Source organism: Prionailurus viverrinus, chromosome D4 (assembly GCF_022837055.1).
Source record: "Prionailurus viverrinus isolate Anna chromosome D4, UM_Priviv_1.0, whole genome shotgun sequence".
In the NCBI taxonomy this organism is placed as follows: domain Eukaryota; kingdom Metazoa; phylum Chordata; class Mammalia; order Carnivora; family Felidae; genus Prionailurus; species Prionailurus viverrinus.
Window position 1 is genome coordinate 22,191,739 of NC_062573.1, and position 11,252 is coordinate 22,202,990.

Sequence of the window (11,252 nt, forward strand, 5' to 3'; positions counted from 1 at the left end):
AAATGTATTATCAATAAGATAACCACGTGGGTCTTCCTTTTGTCCCCGAAAAGATATGGCCAACCCTGAAAGGTAGGGAGGCTGTCTAAGATTATGCCAGGTGCTAGCAGCAAAGGTATTGAGATCAGACAGGAAGGAATAAGTCTAAATCCCAGCTCTACTGCCAAATTATGAAATAGGCATGAAAATACCTTTCGGCATGATTGAGACGACTATCTGAAATAATGTATGTAAAATATTTAGCCCATTGCCAGGCTTTCAAAGAATGGAGCTGTTATTTTACACAGTTTGTATGTTTTCTATGTAGCACAGTACTGGGCCCTCAAGAAACTTAGAAATATTCCTTGGCATGACTTCTCTTGGTTTGCAAGTGCACTGGAAGTTTAAATTAATCTTTTGCAAGTATAAGGCACATGAAGAGTTATCACCGGTTGGTATTGAAGGAGATAGTCATTTGTCAGTAATATTGACCCAAGGAAAACCAGTCAGGTGTAAAGAGGCATCACTTTGAATTGATGTGACAAATGAAGCTCCATCATTTGAATGAGGAGACAGTAATAGGGTCACTGGATCTTGTGGGCCTAATCTGACACATAGTTAAATAGTCATTGCAATCCCAATACACAAGATTCCTTAGTCATCTGTACAGTTAGGAGTTGGGGATATGGGTCGCTGCTAAGAGTAGAGGTAAAATTTGTGCACCTCGGGCATGAAAACCTGAAATAGAATGACTACTTAGAAACAAACTGAAGGATTTGAAAAAGGCAGTAAATAGGTATCAATGTCCCAACAAAAATATTAGTACACTTAAAACTATTTCTTTGAATATATACATCACTTATCTGTTAAAATGATTCGCTGATAAACCTTAAGTGTCCATCTCTGAAAGCCAGCAAATCTTATTTAAATTTAACCAAGAGCAGGCAAAATTTTGACAAGCTTCTATTCTTCCTTCAGCATTCAAGTTTATGTTTAATTCAGTGTTTCATCATTTGCAATGAAATAAACTTCTTCATGCTATGAAAAATTTACAAAATGTGAAGCAAAGGGAGTATATTTCAGGTACACAATGATATTAGCTGCTCAAAAAAAATTGTTCATGTAAGGCATGAACTTACACTTGTGTATTGAAGAGGGAGATAGGAGATAATATTAGAAGCTAAAGAAACAGAAAAGTGTATATTCAATTTCCAGAACCCCATATACAAATTGGAGTCTCATTGTCTGCCCAGCATTGTTCTAGAGACTGTGTAGATAGTGCACCTCCAATCTGCTGGTTTCCCCTGCCTTCTTTCTCTCACCCGCAATTCTGCCACAGTAATATGAATAAAATGAATATTTATGAAATTAATATGTAGTTCTAACACCGAATTTTAACTTCTTAAGTTCCCCCTCCTTTCTTCTCCTTCTCCTCTTTGTCCTCCCTCTCACTCTCTCTCCCACCCCTTGCAGCAGCAGGAAGCTGTGAACTCTGGGAGAAGTTCAGCTGTAGCCAGCTCCACCACCATCAGTAGTGAATGCTCTCCTGGCTTCATTAACACTACCTCGTTTCTGTTCTTACAGTCCTAGGAACTTCCCATAGTTTCTAATCTCAGTATTACTTCCTCTTCCCTTTTACTTTCTCAACTCTTCAAGCACTTTGGAAACATGTACTCTCTGTCAAAGTACCTCTATTCGAAATACACAGTGTGGTTTCTATTTTTCTCATTGGACCCAGATTAACTCAAGGTCTTATTAGCCCATGAGTATACATGAAGTCAGAGTAGCAATCATAACACAAAATATGTCTTTCCTATCATCTACTCATGCAGATCTTCGCCACCTGCCACATTTCTCTCACTCAAGTGTAATGAGGGTCAATAGGTAGATCTCCTGTGTGCCAATTTGGTTGAGCAGAACCACTACATTGCTGAGTGTTCTGGGCGTCTGCCACCTCCTATCATGCCTCCCAGTCTCCATCATTGCTCTGTTGGAGCCTTCCTGGGTACTGCCACTCGTGCCAAAGTACTGCCATATGCTCCTCTGCATACAACATCATGTCTTTTCACATGGGAACAAAGCAACATTACTTGTGTCGCTGGAAATCAGACTCCCTCACAAAAATAACTCCTTCAACTCTGGTCTAAAACCCCAAGTTGGCATAGAGGAAGTGATAATTGAGGGTGCTGAGCGAGACCTGTGGGGCACCTAGCTAAATCTCAGTCTATCGTTCAGTGAGATATGGTTGCATGGTCATCTCTCCAGAAATTAGTAGCTGAGAGGGAGGCCATGTGATGGGGTCTCAGAAGTGATGGTCTCAGGTAGCCTAGGGGTGGATGAGGGCAGTGGCACTGAGAAATGACAGGCGCATGTTTTTAAACAAATAATATATAAACAAATTGAATTTTAAAATGCACCCCCACACCCCCAAAGTTATTCTTCATTAAACACTTTGGAACTCTTCATTGAGCTCCAGCAAGAGTTATTCCTGACCTCATGTGGCACCAAGGTAGCCACCAGGCCTTCCTGCTTGGAGAGATAAGGATGTGTGGTGCAGAGATTCAATTTCAGGGAAAAAAAGAATTAACAAAATTTTTTCTCTAACCAATAAGAATTTGTGAGAAATCAAAATGTCAACAATTGTGTTTGAAAACAGTTTTTGCCAGAAAGTTTTTTATTCAGATATATTTTATATACAATAAATGTACTCATTTTCAGTATAGAGTTCAATGAACTTTGGCAAATGCATATAGAACAGTGGGATCACCTCCAAAAGTTCCTTCATTCCCTTCCCAGTAATTCTCCCTCAATATAACAACTAGTCTGATTTCCTTCACTTTATATTAGGTTTTCCTGGCTTAGAATTTCATACACATGAAAAAATACAGTATTTCTCTTTTTTGTCTGGCTTCTTTCACCCAACCTTATGTCTATAAGATTCATAAACAGAGAAAGAAAGTAGTTTGTTCTCTTTCATTGTTAGGAGTATTCCATGATCCCATTGTTGTGTGTCTTTGTCAGTTCTTAATTAGACACCTGGGCTATTCCCAGTTTTTTTGCTATTATGCATAAAACTAATATAAAAAAAGTGAAAAGAAATAAAAAAGAAAAGCCCCATATTAGAGTACAAGGTACGCTGGTAGGACGAAACAATCCCAATGCATCGTGGCTTCTGCATGATAGAAGCTTATTTCTGCTGATGTATATTCTAGAAGTGAAGAGCCCAGGGCTGAGGGTGGCTTTGTTCCCCCCAGGTTGATGGGCCTAGCTCTGCCATCCTCAAAACATGACTTTGATCTTTATATCTGAGGTGGCCATCCAATCATTGCCATTTCCCAGACAAAGGAAAAAGGAAGAGAGTATCCAAAATAAGAAGCTTTGCTTAAGAAAGTGACTGGAGGTTATATTATGGACATCACAGCTGCATATATCCCATTAGCTGGAACTAATTCATGTGTCTACTCCTATTACAGCAGAGGCTGGGAAATTTGTCTCCAGCTGGACAACCAAATGCCCAGTTAAAAGTTTGGGGCTCAGGGAACACATGCAGATATGTGGGTTGTGGTCTGAAAAAGCGTGCCCTGGTGATAAGCTATGGGAGCTGATATCCAACCCATGCTCTGCTCATCAAGACAGTGAATCCCAGTCTATCTTCTTCACACAAAACTTTGACAAGTCCTGTGTCCACAGAGCTGTCTCTGCCCCAAGGGCAACCTTTTTCTGATTTGTGCAAGGTGACTATTTAGGCTAAGTGGCAGTTCTGGAAACTCCTAATAGAGGATATTAACAGCCCATACCAGAGACTCTCTCTCTGTAGGGTTCATATCCAGTTCTTGGGACTGGGCAAAATAGGAAGAAGTTAGGAATAAACACCATCCTTTGTTTTGCAGCTTTTTCTCTCTCCTATGTGAGTGCCACACCAAAATCTTCCTGTTTCAACCTAAGATAGGAGCTTGGCTAAAAATTAGCAGGGGCGCCTGGGTGGCTCAGTCAGTTAAACATCCAACTTTGGCTCGGGTCATGATGTCCTGTTCATTTGGGTTCGAGTCCTGCATCAGGCTCTGTGCTGACATCTTGGAGTCTGGAGACTGCTTTGGATTTTGTGTCTCCCTTTCTCTCTGCCCCACCCCTGCTCATGCTCTGTTTCTCTCTCTCTCAAATAAATACACATTAACATTTTTAAATTACTTTTTGCAAATTGAGTACCTCTGATATCTTCCCCGCTATTTCATTCATATCCTTTATCCTCACTATATATTACATATAAGGAAACTGAGACTCAGAGATTTTGGGTAAATTAACTAGGAGCGTATAGCTAGTAGGCAATTAGATATGAATTTGGTCCCAGGTCTATCTGACTCAAAAGCCATTGCTTATTTTATTATACTGCCTATTAAGTTACAAGCACTGGTACCTTGTGATAAAAAATGAACTACTTGTAATGTGAACCTTTTTAATAGAGAGGTTTCAGGAAACAGGACATCACCAGGGCCACACTGTCATTGTGGTTTACACTTCTCATGAACTCTTTCCAATAAACATTTCATTTAAATTTAATAAAGTAGTTAATAAAGCCATAAAGGTTAATTACTAGTTAAGGGAAAAATATGACTTCACTTTGGTGAACATGTGAAAAATGAATCAACTTCGTTTTGCAGTTAACCCAGGATTATACAGGCAATAAAGCATGATTATGGATTTAACATGTTAATTCCCAGTAGATTTAATAGCGGTGCTATGAAGTACATGACCAATTGCTAACCCATCTGACAAGACTTCAGACAGCACTAATCAAGATTAAATCACTTGGCCCACATGTGGATGCAATATATCTTTCAAGATGAAATGACTATAATTTGTCATCATGGAGTTATTATAAATGCCGATAGGATGAAAAGTGGAGAAGGGAAAGTGGGGAACGCAATCTATGATCTCAATCTGACACCTCACTTTGGTAGCCATTTTTCGAAAAAAATAACCTTTAATTTTTTTTCATAGCTTAAAGATTCTCTCTAGGGATGGCTCTAGTGGTTCATGATTTACTTATAATTTGTAGAATAAAGCAAAGCATCCACATCCCTTAAAATATTTTGCCTTTCCACAAATAGACCATTGGCAGAGTCAGCTCTTTGTAGCACTAATATCCTACATTCAACATCTCTTTCTGTTTCATCAGTGTTGCTTTAATTCTTGAGAAACAGAATCCTAAATAATAGTATATTATGTTAATCACGGATTGTACTACCTGGTTACCATAAAGGAAAATGGTACGTTGTTTTCATTACTTGAAGATTAGCAATAGGGATCTGAAAATGATGGGCCCTGGGCCAAATCTAGCCCACCGACTATTTTTGTATATGAAGTTTTATTGGTACTTAGCCACACTCTTTCAATTATGTAACATCTTTGGTTGCTTTCGTGCTACAATGACAGAGATAACTAGTTGTTACAGAGACCATATTCCTACAAAGCCTAAACTATTTGCTGTCTGAAACATGGTTATTTTTAGGGCCATCTGTCTCTCCCATTCATATCATGCATTTTAGACTTTGGTTCCCAATTTCCTTAAAGTCTCACATCAAAACTTCTCCCTCATAGTAGTGAGAATTAAATATAGGAACATGTGTTCTAATGAACAACGGGTGCTTAAAAATATGAATTCATTGCTCCTTGTCCAACATGTTGCTGTTGTTTTAACAGGAGACAGTACAGTGTGATGGTTAAGAGTATGGACATTGGCTTCATACTGTTTGGAGTGAGAGCCAGCTCTCCCACTATTATCTGTATAACCTTGGGCAAGTACCTTAAGTCCTCTGTGCCTCAGTTTTTTTATCTGTAAAATAAGGATTGTAATAATATAACTTCCTCAAAGAGTTCTTTGTACAATTAAAAAAGGTAACACAAACAATAGGTTTAGCATAGTTCTTGGCACACAGTAAGCACCACACTAGTGTTAGCCACCACCACCACCATCAGTCATCATTATTATTATCATCATCACCATTAAAAGAGCTTAGATCATGCTGGAAAGAATTAGTCCATTTCCTACTGATTGAACAAGTGGTGTAGGAATTGTTAAATCTAAACATCCCTGTGTTCAGCCCTGTGTTCAATCAAACTCTATGATCATCTACTTTTTAAAATCACAAATAATTAATTTAGCTTTCCTGCATTAGTTTCCACATTATGTAGTATAGGGTAAAAGAAAGATCTCATCAGTGAATTGAGGATTAAACCAGCTAATATTTATGAAGGCTTCTGAAACTGTCCCCAGCACATTGTATGTACTCGATAATTGATAGTTTTCTCCTCTGCCTTTCTGTTCCCTTTTTGGTAGCCTGACCCTCCTGATTGTCTCCTACTTCCTGATTACTCATGCTCTAAACCCCAGTGATGCTCATCACATCACAATTGCCCATTTGCCTTCCTCTATTCTCTGCCTCTTCAATTCTTGTGTCCACACCAACCTGTGTCATTTCATATGCCAAGTTTTTAACAACAATAATGATAATAAATATTAGCAAACAGCAAATATATATAAGTTTTATATTTATATGGCATTATTGCCAGGTATTGTTTCAAGCACCTTACAAAAATTGACTCCTCATAACAACCCTTTGAACTAGGTACTATTATCCTCATTTATATATGATGAAGTTGAGGAACAGATGTTTTAAATAACTTGCCTGAGTTCACACAGCTAGTAAGTATAGAACAAGGATTTGAATCCAGACAGCCTGACCCTGGAGTCTATGCTTTTTGCCATGATGCTATAGTGCCTCCTAAAATGATTTCAAAATCATTTCATTTTGTTAAATCAATGTGCTCTAGTTAAATTTGTGTTTCTTAAAGCTTTCTTTGATTAGAGTTTGAGACTAATGGAGTTCATAAACATATTCTACCAATGCATTTCTGCCTGTGAATTTACATTCACGTATGTTCCCTGTATAGAATGGTCCATCTGCTTGTTATACATGTAATGCTAAAGTCACATAGTCTCTCTCTGTGTGTGTCTCCCTCTCTCTTTTAAAAGTTTGGGTAAAATCATAATTTCCAGATGGAGTTCAGCCCTACAACTGTTATTTTCAAGAAATGTTTCTCAAACTAATATACATATTAATCACTGAGGATAATATTAAAATGCAGATTCAGATTCAAGTTGGAGGCTGAGACTCTGAATTTCTATCAAGTAACAAGTGTCATTTTTTAAAGTTTATTTATTTTGCAAGAGAGAGAGCACAAGTAGGGGAGCGGCAGAGAGAGAGAGAGGGAGAGAGGGAAAATCTCAAGCAGGCTCCATGCTGTCAGAGCAGAGTCCAATGCAGGGCTCAATCTCACGAATCATGAGCCAAAACCAAGAGTTGTACACCTAACTGATTGAGCCACCTAGGTGCCCCTGAAAGTGTCATTTTAATACAGTACATAGAGAATTTCATATTAATACACCATGATTACATAAGGGCATCCTTTAGAGTCTCCTTGGTTGGGCACAGTTGACTAACTTTTAGGTTTAATAGAGAAAAGTGATTAGAATAGATCACACTGGACTTCATGGTAGGGATCATTTTTGAGTCACTGTTTCCTCAAGATGGCTCTTACAACCAATGACCTACTTAAAACTTTGTTTTGTGCCCTTTATCATTAATTCATTCATTTAGCACTCATTAAGTACCCGTTACGTGCCATGCTGCTTCTTCTTGAAGAAGGTCTCTTTCTTGGGTCAGGGGAAGGGGGTGGGGTGGACCCAGACATGCATGATAAAAAGTCAAAATAAGTCTTTTTGATGTTCCAATAGAAGTTTGTATGGGGATACAAAGAAAATTGTTCATTTGTAATAGCTTGATATTTGGGGAAATAATCAAGTTAGGCTTCAAAGAAGTATCCCTTGAATGGATTCTAGAAAGTAAGTATTGTCTAAGAAAACAGTGAAACAAAGAATATTCTAAGCTAAGAACTCATGAACAAGACAGTGGCTTGGCCTAACTGCCGAACCAGCATTCTACTGGTATCATTGCATCTTGGGACTTTGGATCACATTTGAAAAAGAAAAAGCAAAGAACATGATGCAGTAGACAGTAGAAATTGAGAAAGCATTAAATAGTGAAGCAGGGGAGAAATTGATGATTGCCTTGCTTCAGCAATTAGGCTGTTGTGTCTGTTCTTTGCTTGTTTTAACATCCAAGCACTATATTTCTGCTGAAGCATAGCACCTTATTCTTCTGAGTTCTCGATAAGTAAGTATATATGAAGAATCTTTATATTTCAAAATGTTTTTGTCTAGTAGTTGGTATATAAAAGTAACATTTATAATATATTTGCTTGTTCTGAAACCTAACATAAAAAATATGCCTGCCAACTCCCTAAACAGCGTTATAGTTGCACATTACTAAAACTGTTGAAGCTACCTGTGTTCAGATGCTTTATACAATAATAAATGATATATCAATGAAATAAATCTGCACATGGCAGAATTTCTAACCAGTGTCCTAAAATTTTACTTTGGGTCACTTAAACAATGTGATAAAATTTGTTGTATTTCTCTGTATAATATTAGTAGCTCACTTTGAAATGACTGTTTAACTTAAATCCAAAAATCAAGATTAATAGGTTAGAAATGGAAAGAAATCTAGGAAATCCTCTAGCTGAATGTTGTAGGTCCCAATTATATTATAATCCAGTAAACAACTTACAATCCACCATGGACCACAATAATGTGACAAAGAAGGCTAGGTGAAGGAGTCCAGTCAAAACCACTGACAATAAAGAAGTAAGAAAAAGTTTCAGATGTATTGCAGTGACATCATTGTATGGAACATCAGATCAGTGATTCAAAAAGCGATTGAATTAGTATCATTTAACTAAAGTTGGAAACCGAATTGCAGAGAAGTTAACTAACTTATCCAAGATCACACAGCTCAATAGTACCAGACCAATTATAGGAAAAATGTGTATTGAACACCTATTATATGCAAGACACTGGAATAAGTGTTGTGAAGGGAGTGCATTTGTATAAGGCAGGGAGGTTACCATCTATTTTATTGCTAAGAGATGATGTATGTAGATATAAGGATGTGCATATATGTCCTTGTACATAATATGTATGTATGTGTTTGTGTGTTTTGTCTTTTAGGACAGAAAGATATAGGAATGGGTTGAGGCCAAAGGGTAAAGGGTATGCAAAAGTAAAGAATTTGGACTTTATCCTCTCTGAAATAGGGAACCCCTGAAGAATTTTAGGCAGGAAAATGAAACAAATAAATTTGTATATTAGAATAACTGTAGCAGTGTGGATGATGATCTAGAGAGACAGCGTGCACAGAAGCAGGGAAACCAGTTAGGAAGTTATACTAATGGTTCCAGTGAGCACAAATGAAAAAGTCTTTCCTAAGCAGTTGCTGTGAGGCTTGATCAATATACATTAATTAAAATATGCATAATAGAAAGATATAAGCATTAACCCATTTTTTTTAAATATTCACACATGACAGTGACTCTCAAGTATCTTCAGACACCTCATTTCTCCTTACCTGCTTCTCATTAGATAGATGAAATGTACCTAAAGAAGTGTCAGACCAAAGAACATTAGAGTCAAGGACAGAGATGAAAACTGGCCCTGGGCTTCAGAGATTCAACTGACCCACATGCTATAGAAGATACCGTGTGAACTGAAGCATGTGTATTGAAAATCATTCACCTGCCTTCTCCTTGCTGGCTGAGATGAACCCCATTAGCATCAAAAGGACAATTCAGGGTGAACTTGGAAAAGAGGAATTGCCTTTTATCCTTACAAATAAGTAAAGTGAACCCTTAGTGCCTCACTCTGCACGATTATATTGGTATTCTGGATTTTGAATGAAAAAGTGCACTCAGTAGCAGAGAGGAGTAGGGATTAAGGGTCATAGGTACATTTGAGTTAGATTTGAAAGGCTCAGTCAAGCATGACAGGCTATATAAACACAAAGCATGGGCAGTTAAACCTATAGTTTGGCTCTCAGCTCTGTTGCTTGTTATGATAAAACTTTGAAACTTTTTTTCTTCATTGAGAACATAGGCATAATTAAACCAAATTTATTCACTTGTTGTAAAGGTAAAACAACAGTGTTTGTGAATGTGTTCACCAAAGTGTGAAAGACAGGTGATAACTGAAAAAGACCACAACAACAAAAAAGTAAACAAGGTAAAGTTGGTTTTAAGATCAGTAACTCTGAAGGTAAGGCCATCTGGGTTTCAATCCAGACTGAAGCACTTACTGGATTTGAGTCCTCCAGCAAGTAGCATCAATAAACCTCAGTTTCCTTCATCCATAAAATGAAGATACAAATAATACCTGATAGAGTTTATGTATGTGTCACAAATACTAAACTTTCAATATTAATTACTATTACTGTATTATCATGAATTTTTTTTCTTTTTCCCCATTCAAGAAAAGATGTTGCACATTTTATAAGTATGATGTTTTTGGTTCATTAGCACATTTTTGTGACTCCTTAATTAATCTTGGAATCTTTGAGTCAAATGGGAATTTATAAAACATTCAATCAGATTTCCCACATTTTTGGGATCCAGCCAAGCATGAACACTTCTAAGGACGAGAGCTCCTTCCCTCCATTGGCCTCTTGATCTACCATATGTCCATCCTGATAGGAACCATATGACCCCTCTAATAGGACAGGCTTTCTTTCATTAAAAAAAAATCACTTTCCTACATCTTCCTCCTTAAAGCCAAATTCATTTTCTAAACAATCCAAAGAAATATACTTTCCTAGAGAATATCTATTCATGTATTTGATATCCATTTTGGCTTTCCCTACCTGGAGAAATTCTCTACATCTTTGATCACAGCCTAGTCATTAGCTCATAAGCACACTTTTGACCACAGTAACAATTTTATTTTCCTTTATAAACTGTTACTAAGTTGTAGTGACTTTAAACCACTGCAATTGATTTCCTGTTACTAATTTCAGGACTTTATGTATATTTCCCATGAGTTTTTACCATGAAAGGTTTAGCTCATTGTTTATAGTATACTGCTTACTTGATGTAAGTGTGTTTAAAAAAAAAAAAGAGGGGCGCTTGGGTGGCTCGGGGTTGAGAGTCTGACTCGTGATTTCTGTTCAGGTCATGGCCCCAGGGTCACGGGATCAAACCCCACATTGGGCTCTGTGCTGAGACTAGAGCCTACTTGAGATTCTCTCTCTCTCTCTCTCTCTCTCTCTCTCTCTCTCTCCCTTCCTCCCTCCTTCCCACCCTTCTCTTCTCACTCACACTTGCTC